Raw genomic sequence first — 11,109 nt, forward strand, 5'->3', positions numbered from 1 at the left:
CACATGCATGTATATATTTAAGAAAAATTTTATGTTTATATATTAAATATATTTATAATATAAAATATAATAATATAAATATATAAATGTATATACATGTAAATATTTTCAAAATATACTGAATGTATGTGTATTTATATATACATAATAAACAAACACAGTACACGTACATATATTATGTAAACAAAAACTTTTATTTTGGATGCGATTATTCGAGATTAATCATTTGACAGCACTAATATATATGCTAATCTATAAGCAACAGTACATGCTAAAACATGATAAATTATATGTGCTTTAAGAATACAGCCATTTTATTAATATCATAATTATTATATAAGTTATGTCATGCATTATTGTCCAACCTGCTAAGGTTTGCATTACAGATGCCGCATTAGTGGGAAGGTAGGTGAAGTGCTGGAGGAGAGGTAAACTGTTAAAGATCAAAGTGAAAAACAAAAGCAAATTTCAAACGAGCCTCTGGAGCTTGGCAACAAACTTTTCTGTCCTCTGATAATACTTAGATCTATAAATGTTTCCTTTATTTATTTATTTATTTATTTTTAAAATTATTCATTGCAATAATAATTTGGGCCTAACAAGCACATGTGGGAGACGGCTTTCTTTTGCATCTTTCTTTCACTGCACTATAGTGCGGGGAGCTGTGGGATTTAGGGAACTATTAGAGAGATTTTTTTTATTTGTAGCTAATGAATGCTATGCATGCTATTTTTTGCTTTTTTTGAATACTTGTTTGACCATTTTGTGGCTCTTTAATGTTTCATGACTGATCACTGTAGAGCCTCAGCTCAGGCGGCACGTGAACTAATCATCTCTTCCACTATACTAGTTCTAGCATGAAATAAATATGAATGAACATCAGAAGGTATCTTGTTTCAACCGCCGAATGATGTCAATACACACCATTTTTCAAGTTCAATCCCACCGACGTTAATCTATCTCTATCGTTATGTTTGGTCAGATTACCTGTCAATCAAACTCCCTGCGAAGGGTCAGTTTAAGGGTATCATTTGATTTTGTAGCACAAACTATGCAAACGTTGACAGAGGTTCAATGTATTTTTTCAAATTTGCTATTTATTCTATGATTCATTTATATATATAAAAGTGCTGCTGTCAAATGATTAATTGCGATTATTCGAGATTAATCATTTGACAGCACTAATATATATGCTAATCTATAAGCAACAGTACATGCTAAAACATGATAAATTATATGTGCTTTAAGAATACAGCCATTTTATTAATATCATAATTATTATATAAGTTATGTCATGCATTATTGTCCAACCTGCTAAGGTTTGCATTACAGATGCCGCATTAGTGGGAAGGTAGGTGAAGTGCTGGAGGAGAGGTAAACTGTTAAAGATCAAAGTGAAAAACAAAAGCAAATTTCAAACGAGCCTCTGGAGCTTGGCAACAAACTTTTCTGTCCTCTGATAATACTTAGATCTATAAATGTTTCCTTTATTTATTTATTTATTTATTTTTAAAATTATTCATTGCAATAATAATTTGGGCCTAACAAGCACATGTGGGAGACGGCTTTCTTTTGCATCTTTCTTTCACTGCACTATAGTGCGGGGAGCTGTGGGATTTAGGGAACTATTAGAGAGATTTTTTTTATTTGTAGCTAATGAATGCTATGCATGCTATTTTTTGCTTTTTTTGAATACTTGTTTGCGGAAATGGAGATGGAATGTAGTGTCAGAGAATTACAGGCTATTTCTTTTGATTTAAGGTTCTTTTGATTTAACCCCTTCTCTTACCTTTTTCTAACACACTATATCCCAATGCTTTTTATGTGTACCTGTCGTTTGATTAGTTTGTGTGTGTGTGTGCATGTGTATATATATATATATATATATATATATATATTCATATATATCACATTCATTTATATATTTTATTAATATATATTTTTGGTGAAAATTATGCATTCTAATTTTCATGTTTATTAATGGCTTTTTTTTTAACCTTTTAGTTATGACTTCCTTTGCGAATTTCACGCCCATGCGTAATTCACACTCCGGTTTCGAAACACAGCAAACTACTAACTTATATGGAAGTTCACGCCGTTTCTAGTTTGTGAGTGTTGAATAGAGATTCCACTTGTTGCATTGTGACAGTTTACCTCATGTCATCTAAATAGTTGAGCATTGTCCCAGTCCTCTGTGCTTTCTGAGAAGTTTGGCGGTGACTGGAGTCCACCCACAACAATACGGTCAGACTGTTGTTTCAGCGTTAACTTTCAGACGTTAAAAAGACTCGCACATGACGACAACTCTGTGAACGTGGGCTGATAATGACCTCCCTGCTGAATCCGGAGCAGCATTCCCCAGATGTCCCGCTGAGCAGTGCTCAGAGACTTTGATGTTTGCAACGATGCATCTCTCTTTGTAAATATGTACGTTATTGAGAGAAGGAATGCTGTTGTTATCCGTTAATACTGTATACAGGCCTTATGCATGCTGAATGTTTGAATATTAGCGAGTGAACAGATGGTATGGTTTTCCCATTTTTAGACATGCCAGAGGCTTCGATCTACAGTCTGGTCAAGTATAGGAAGTCTCATCTCATCTACTATGATTGCCCTTGGCTGGTAAGAGGAGAAGTGAAAACAAAGATGTCACTTTGAATCTACAATGACAGCCCAGATGTCATCAAAAGCATCAATTTCTGTATGCAAACAGTTTGGTAGCCATTTCAAAATGCTACTGGTTTTCAATCCAATGCATTTCCTTATGTTTTCAGATAAAAATACCCATAGTATTTGATTTTTATAGAGATAATTACTCCAGTCTAATGACTTTTACAACTTATTGCATTGTGTTCAAGGTTCCTGTGTTTATCGCAAATGATTGTTTACCAGATCCAGGCTGCTTCTTTTTAGGAGTTGCCGTGTGAAGGTTAAGGCTTTTGGGAGCCCCTCCCCTCAACCCCAAGTGTTTGACAGCCCACCTGAGCACTGTGCATGGCCTGCCCAAGGCAAGACCACAGGCGACGTATCTCTCCTGTGTGCCTCCTTCAGGATCCTCCATACCTCACATAGCCCATTATAGCACCCCTGCACCCCTCTCTGCTTCCCACCGTCTGCTTGTAGAAGGGATGGAGAAGGTTTATTTGGGGGTGTCCTCAGGCATCCAGGTTTTCAGATGCCACCACCACAACGGTAAATGACTATTTTTGGAGTGCAAATCTCAACTATGTGACTTTCCGCTCACTGCACTAATGCACCATGACTGCTGGGCTTTCTAAGGGAGGTATGAGGGAGGAAGACGGGGAGGGAGGGTGTACCTTTGGTTAACTGCAAGACACGTATACCAGACTGCCGCTTTACCACCATCCACCCCACTACATTTCTTGCTGTGTTTTTTTCCCTCTGTCTTTGTGTCTGAGTCTTGGCTATCAACATTAATGAGACATTCTTCAGCTGGCCGGATTCACAAAGGAAAGGTGAGGAGGAAACGATACGGTATTCTGGAAGCTCTCTGACTGAGTCTTTGAGTCTTTTTGATATAAATGAAACCCGGAGAGCGGGACGGACGCTGCATATGAAACAGGCCCCTGCATCGTTTGCCCAGTAGAAATTTCAGGAGAGAAAACTGTGTATGAATCGTGTTGTGCATGCACTTTGCTAACGCGAGGTTCCAGAGTTGGCGGAACTGCGGTAATAGTTCAATTCATAATTAATCATATCTGATTTGCCTGATTGCCTTTTAGCAGTAAGGGATTAAGTACATCTGCGAAGAGATAAAAAAAAAAAACTTAAGTATTTATGATCCTTGATAGAACTATAAACGGCAAAAGCCATCTCCTTGAATATTGATTATCGCAAATTAAAAATTCATTTTGATAAGGAAGTAGTCAGTCTCTCAGCCTCCTCAATATTTTCGCCTACTTAAAGATGTCTCTTCGCTTGCGGTTCAGGCTAGCAATTACCAGCGGAGAGCTTAACAAGGCACTCATTAGTTCTCATGAAGATGTGCATTCGTGTTGAAGAAGGACAGCTGTTTCATTTCTTCAAAGAATTATGATGCAAACAAAAGTGTGAGGGACGGAGAAAAAGGTAACAAATAAGTGTCATTGTTTCTCTCAGATTGTTCTAGGTAACATTTAACTTAAAATCTATGGACAGGATCTGTGCTGTCAATAACCCCTGAAAATGTTGACTTGTCCTTCAGTAAAAAAAAACAAAACACAAATGAAAAACATGTTTACAGTAATACTTAATATGGATGCCTAGCGGGCAAGCGTGCAACACTGCGAATAAATAAAATATGCAACTATAACACTGTTTTGAAAGAGTAACCAAAGCACTTTAGCACATTACACATGTTAGCATTAGACTGGTGTGAAAGAACGGCTTACCGACCTTGCCTGTGCAAAGCTATATCAAATATGTACATTCCTACAAATATGTAGGAAAAAGTAAACCCGGTTGCTTTCATTTGGCATCATGGAAGTGACGGAACTATCCGTAAAGCACTGTTTACATGGAGCATCTAAATTCATACAAATAAATATAATATAATAAAGATTTAGACAACTTTATGACTCAAATAACAAACATTTTAGCCGCAGAATTCATGTGCTTCAAGTGATTTAAAAAAATAGGAGCTACACATTTTTGAAGTTAAACCCCATGAAACACTGGTCTGCTAGAATAGAGGAATTTTGACCTGAAATATTGCTTTAGATTCATTCCTGTGATCGATCATTGAGATCAAGTGATGATAACTGCTATAGTGATCATTGTTCCATATTTAAAAGCTATATTATATCAACATTTATTTCACTACTTGCACCCAAAGATAAAGACATTTTCTAAAGTAATCCTTAAAGTGATAGTTTACCCAAAAAATTTAAATTCTGTCATCATTTACTCACCCTTGTCATTCCAAACCCGTTTGACGGACTTTCTTTTGTGGAACATAAAAGAAGAAATCCATACAATGAAAGTCAATGGGGTCCAAACAACACTTTTATGGTATAGACCAAAAAAAGAAAAGAAAATATTTTGCAACATATCTTTTTTTATGTTCCACAGAAGAAATAAGTGAATTATGAATTATGACAAAATTGTAATTTATCCTTTTAATGAACACTTAATCATTTCTAAGGTAACAGTACTGTTGAATTCATATTAACAGGATAAAATGTATGCTAGTTTGTTGGAGCTGTGGCATAATCATTGGTGTAGTCACTATCAATGTGCAGTAGCTGCTGTGTAAATTCGAAAGTGGTAAACTGGAACAGAGGAAACTTTTCCTCAGAGCTTTGCCCTTTAGAAGACAGAGATTAGTAGCCACACTCTTCACGACTCTGGATAAGTCAGCAAGCTTTATCGTAGACCGCGGATTTATCCAGCGGTGCTTAAAGTCAAGTTGTTTACATGCAGTTTATATTATAGATTTACTATATCTGTCATAAAACCGGTGTATGCTAGACCATTAGAGAAGTTTCTGTTGGATATACCTCTCAATCTGAATGAAAAGTGATTTTTCTTTTCACGCTGATGGTGAAGGTACTGCACTACATGATCACAGCCAATCAAGAGATATTTTATCCGTAATGTGGTCATGTGGAGTGGAGTGGACTAATGATATTTTTATTGTGGGCAGGGCTACCCACCGAGTCATGTGAAGCATTAAATTGATTAGGTAGAATAAGACAAATTATGTTTTTATTATCTTAACTCGGTAATCATTTGTTCAGACATATTAAGACATGGAACCTAAGTGTCTTCCTAATATAGCACAGCATCATGGGACTTCCTGCCTACTTGTCACATTAGATTACTCGATCTGTCCCAGTGTTTTGGAAATGTTTTGTTCTGCCGTTTTAACTGAGCTAAAAACTTCTGCTCACATATAGGCAACACCTTTTCAACCCTTCAAAATCATGTGACACTAAAAATAGTAATGGCTACTGAAAATTCTGATTTGCCATCACAGGAATAAATTACACTTTGAAATCGATTAAAATGGTAACAGTTATTTTAAATTGATTAATATTTTACTTTTGCATCATTTTGCAAGTAGTCTTTTTAGCTGTTTTAGTAGCTACATATCAGATGAAATAATAAATTGGATGTTTTGATATAGATAACTTATATTTAAGCTTTCTCTCTTTTGAAAATAACCTATCCTCACTGATCACATATAGCATTGGCAACACGGTAATTTCATATTTGTAGCCTGTGGAAAAAGTATGTTTGGGAGAGTTGGAGTATAGTTAATCTGGATGCATGTATTCACTTTTATCAGAGCCTCTTTGTTTGGCTCATTGCTCTCGCTTTCTGTATTAATGAGTGCGTTTTGCACTGTGCATTTGCTGCTGTTTGGATTTGTTTGTCTCAGTTTGTTCGGGGTTTAAAAGGCTCAAAATAGCTCACCCCCCACCCAACCAAATATGGCCAAACATGCTGCCAACCAGGATATTGTTTTTCCTCATGACTTTTCTAGTTTATGAGAACTTGTTCCCACACCTCAAAGCATTTGCTAAGGCCTGCTAATTGACTGTAATGCCTGATGTTGGCTTGAGAGTCTGCAAGCGTCAACTTGGACAGTGTACATGCAATTATAGTGGCTAACATGGCTAACACTTGTCACAAATGGTGTCTTAGCATTTAATTAGTTCTCTCTTTGCAAAATTGTGGCCCGCTTATCGTCTTCAACTGAGAGTAAACAGACTTAAGAGGTCCTGAAGGAGGCCAGAGACTTTATGCTTCCACAGGGATGCAGAAATAACGTACCGCAAAAACCGAAGGGGGCTGCTGATGAAATGATAATGTGTCTGGTACGAACATGCAGCTGAAATTTGCACATGAAAATCTTTGTGTCTCCTACTCCGCCTATGACGATTCTTTGTGAAAAGTTAACATGCAAATAGACCCCCCTTGTCTTCTCTCCTTTGAGAGCAGTAGGCCCATTGTCTGGATTATGTTATAGTTTTTGTTTATTTCTAAAACAATTAAAGCAGTTGATTTTGCATTTCATAATTTGTCTTTCAGGAGAATTACTCTAATGTAGTCTGTTTGAAGATGCTTTAAAGATGGGATCCCAAGTGAAAGGAAGGTACACACTTTGTGCACCAAAAGGATAGTAGTAAAAACCATAGTGTGACTAATTGCAATTAATCTAATCAGGAATTCTGTGCATGTCAGTGTTTGTTTCATTAAAATCATTTAATGCTGATTTTATTGCAGGGTTTTAAGTGCAAATGCATGAAATGTACTGTATATGGCCCTATTCTGACCTCAACCCAATGTTTTGGCCTTCCCTATACCAAAACTATAACAAAAACTGAAAGTTTTTTTGATTATTATATTTACTCACAATCAAGTTGTTGCAAATCAGACTTTGTTTCTTTGGAACACAAAATTTGAATGTTTAAAATGACTTTCATACAATGAAAACCAATAGGGTCTAAAACAGATGTATACATTTTTTTTGTTGTTGTTGTTCCACAAAAGAAAAAACATTTCATAGATTTGGAATGATATGAGGGTAAGTAAACAATGACAGACTGTTCATTTTTGCCCGAACTATCACTTTAAAGGCACAATATGTAATTTTCGCCACTAGATGGCGCGTATTCAAAATAAACAGAGACAAAGGCGGCTGTCTATTGTTTTGACTCTTTATGACTAAAATCCTAGCAAATTCAAAGGGTTCACAATCCTTTCCCCCCAACCATATATGGCCCCTGCATTGCAGTTATATCTACCGAGACATAATGAAGGTTGTAGATTTTTGTTCTAGACTGACTTGAGGTGGAACTAATGTTCTATTGACATCATAGAAACCCAGTTCCTGTGGTTGGCTGTTTTGACCAACCAGCATCTTCTATTCGCACTCAAAGTTCCTGTTCACCCTTTTGCAGTTTTTTTTTAACGCACTCTCACCCAACACGGGCCACCCTCTGTTCTTTTTCTTTCCCTCGAATGTCACTGCGCCTTCCCAGTGCATTCTGAGGCCTTTCACAATGAAAGAGGTATGAAAACGAAAGCGCAAGAGAGAAAGAGACATGTCAGCTTGCGCCCTCAGTCACGGTCGGTTAGTTAAAGCAAATGCCGTTGGCCTCCTGAGAGAGTGCGGGCTGGCCGAGGGTGCCAATCACAGCTGTACCCGGGGCTTTCCTGTGTTCCGTTCGCCGCAAGCTACTTTTTATTAATTTAATAAACATCCCACAGAGAGCGGTGAGCTTCAGCCACCGACAGCAGCGCTGCTCAAGTCCTAATGAGAGGAGCTTACTTTAACCCGACACACATAAAGGAGACTAAGGCAACAAACGTACCCACCCAACCTTTGACAGACACAAACAGACTCTTTAACATCTCGTATAGCTGAATGATGTGGGCCGGGACACACTCCTGTCTTATTTATTTATCTAATACCTCACTCATTAGTATTCTGAGTTTGGCAGGCACTTTGCAGGGGCCAACGGAGAACTCCTTGCAGTCGAAAAATAATGATGAGCTTACTTTAAAAGCGGCTTCTTCCGGCCCAGCGTGGACGGTAGCGGCAACGGGAGTCATTAAACGTGCCCTCTTCCTCTCAGCTTATGAGTATATACACAGCAACATGGCTAAAAACACTCTAACCATTACCATAATGCCTGGATAACGGGGACAAGAGAGTCTAGATGTCAAACACTGGAAAGTGTAAATTCCCCGTAATAGAAATTTCACTTCATTTGCCTTCATTTCTCTCCCTCTCTATGTTCCCTACCCTCTTTATTCTGTACCGCTACATATATTCATGAATTCATGTTTGTGATGAAAACTTATGCGGATTGAGGGGGGAAAAAAAACAAACATAAAGTGTATTTTGACGAGGATCTGCCTCGTTTCAGTGCCAGAGAGCTGCACCAGCTTCAGTCCTCAGGGACGCGCCAGGACGGTAGACCCTCATTCCGTATTTCTCTTTCTCTACCCCCTCCATACTGTGTGCTCTCTCTCTTTCTCCATCCTCTACCTTGGCCCTCCCTCGTTTTTTTTCCCCCTCTGTCAAAGTCAGTTACAGACGGAAGATCTCTCCTTCTTAAATAATTCACAGGTTGATTAATAGACTCACAAGGGTATAATTAGACAGGGGAGAGACAGTGGCTAGTGTAACCAGTACAGTGCTTAGGGGAATTAGAGAGTGGGATTAATAAGGAAACCGAGAACACTGTGAGTGTTCAGAAAATGTGTTGGTGGTTCAGGTTGGAGAGCGGAGCGTGTTAGAGATGGGGGGGAACGGGGGGAGGGATGTGTGCTGTATGAAGCACTTTCTCCAGGAGCAGAGAGCCAACGTTTGTTTGATGTGGAAATTGGACAGTTTGAATCCATCTCTTTTAATTTTTCACAAGTTACAGGGACCCCTTTGGTATATCACACTTTTCTAAGGGAAATAAAATTAATTTGGTTTCCTTTTTTACAGTCTTCCTTTTTTGTGGCCCCTTTCTGAAATGTCTTATCCAGCTTTTTCCCCCTTCTCTTTTCCTTTTTATTTGCACTCGTAGATCTATAGGAGGAAGCTGAGCTGCTATCATCAGCATATAACTGAGTGGCGTCGCCTCTAAAACGGGTTTGGGCTACTTTTGCATTCTGAAAGGGACGAGTTTTGTTGTGCGAGATTGGCGTTCGTTGCAAAAATCCGCCAGACAGATCTCTGCTTCAAATGTAAACAGCTGCTTATCCCTTCGCCTGCACAAACCAAATCAGAAATGAAACAAAACGCATCAATGCAGAATCCAAAAACACATTTCAGAGACGTTTCTATTCACCCTTCAGCGACGAGAGGAGGAGACTTGTGGGACTTATGATGCTGCAGATTATTTTGCTGTCTTTTGTTTCTCATTTGAAAGATGCATTTGTGAAATATATTCTCTGTCCTGTCCCACGTGTGCGTTTTGAATGGAAGACAGCAAAATCCTTAGCGTGGTGTGAATGGGTCCGCCAAACAGAGCTGGTTGTATTTATCTGCCTCTTTTCTCTCTCGTTTCTTCCATCTGTCTCCTCCAGATGTTTTCTTCCGTTCTCACAATGCATCTGATCTGTCGGTGAAGAAAAGGCAACATGACAGCGCTGTTTGCACAAGCTCATCCTGTGCCATTTCATCCTGCGCTGCAAGACATGCGTGCAATGAGCCCCCAGGTGATTCGAGTGGGAGATTTATTTTATTCAGTTTAACTCTTAACATGAGAATAGCTTGATTAAACTTAATTTGGATTGTTAACTATATTTCTGTTCTTCTCTTGGAAGAATAGTTATATAAAAACAAAGGACTGCAGTATCAGTGTTAGGAAAGCTACTTGTATAGCGTATCTTGCTATTCAAGCTTCTCAAATTAAAGTAGCTACTTTACCTTGACTAGAAAAAGTAGTTTGCTACACTACAAGCTACATAAAAATGAACTACTTTGAAATTGTTTGTTTTTAAAATACATTTTAATTATGATGATATCATTTTTTAAAGGGGTCATATGATGCGATTTCAAGTTTTCCTTGGAGTTCTACAAGCTCTTGGTGCATAAAGAAGATCTGTAAAGTTGCAAAGACTAATTTTCTGGCATATGAATGGACAGGGTGACAGGATATGCGTATAAATTGACACTAAATTAAACTAAAAAGCTACAATACCCCTTATTTATAAAACTACGAAAACATAGAGATGAATAGCAGCATTTAACTAGGTATTCCATTGCAGTCAATTTGAATAATTTTTTGATTCATTTTATTTACATATACCATCTGACCAAACTGATTATCTAAAATGATTCAGACTTTTACTGATAGAAAAAGAGTCCTTAAGGATGAAAACGATTCACTAAAATGAATCGAACGAATCCCATGCTGTGTTTTGAAGCGAGGACTGTTTAGTAAGAACCGATTCACTAGAATGAATTATACTTTTCCTACGCTACATGCATTTGATTAGGCCTATAACGTCAGTTAGCGCCAATAAAGGCGTGTCACATGTAAAACAGCGATGTAGTGTTTGGTGGTACTACATGTTGAAAAATGGTAAGTTATTAAAAATATATACATTATATACTGATATTGTTAGTAGCGTTGATTCTTTTAGTAGCCTAAAGGGGGC

Source organism: Sinocyclocheilus rhinocerous, unplaced genomic scaffold, assembly GCF_001515625.1.
Source record: "Sinocyclocheilus rhinocerous isolate Xijiao unplaced genomic scaffold, SAMN03320098_v1.1 scaffold1136, whole genome shotgun sequence".
Classification (NCBI taxonomy): domain Eukaryota; kingdom Metazoa; phylum Chordata; class Actinopteri; order Cypriniformes; family Cyprinidae; genus Sinocyclocheilus; species Sinocyclocheilus rhinocerous.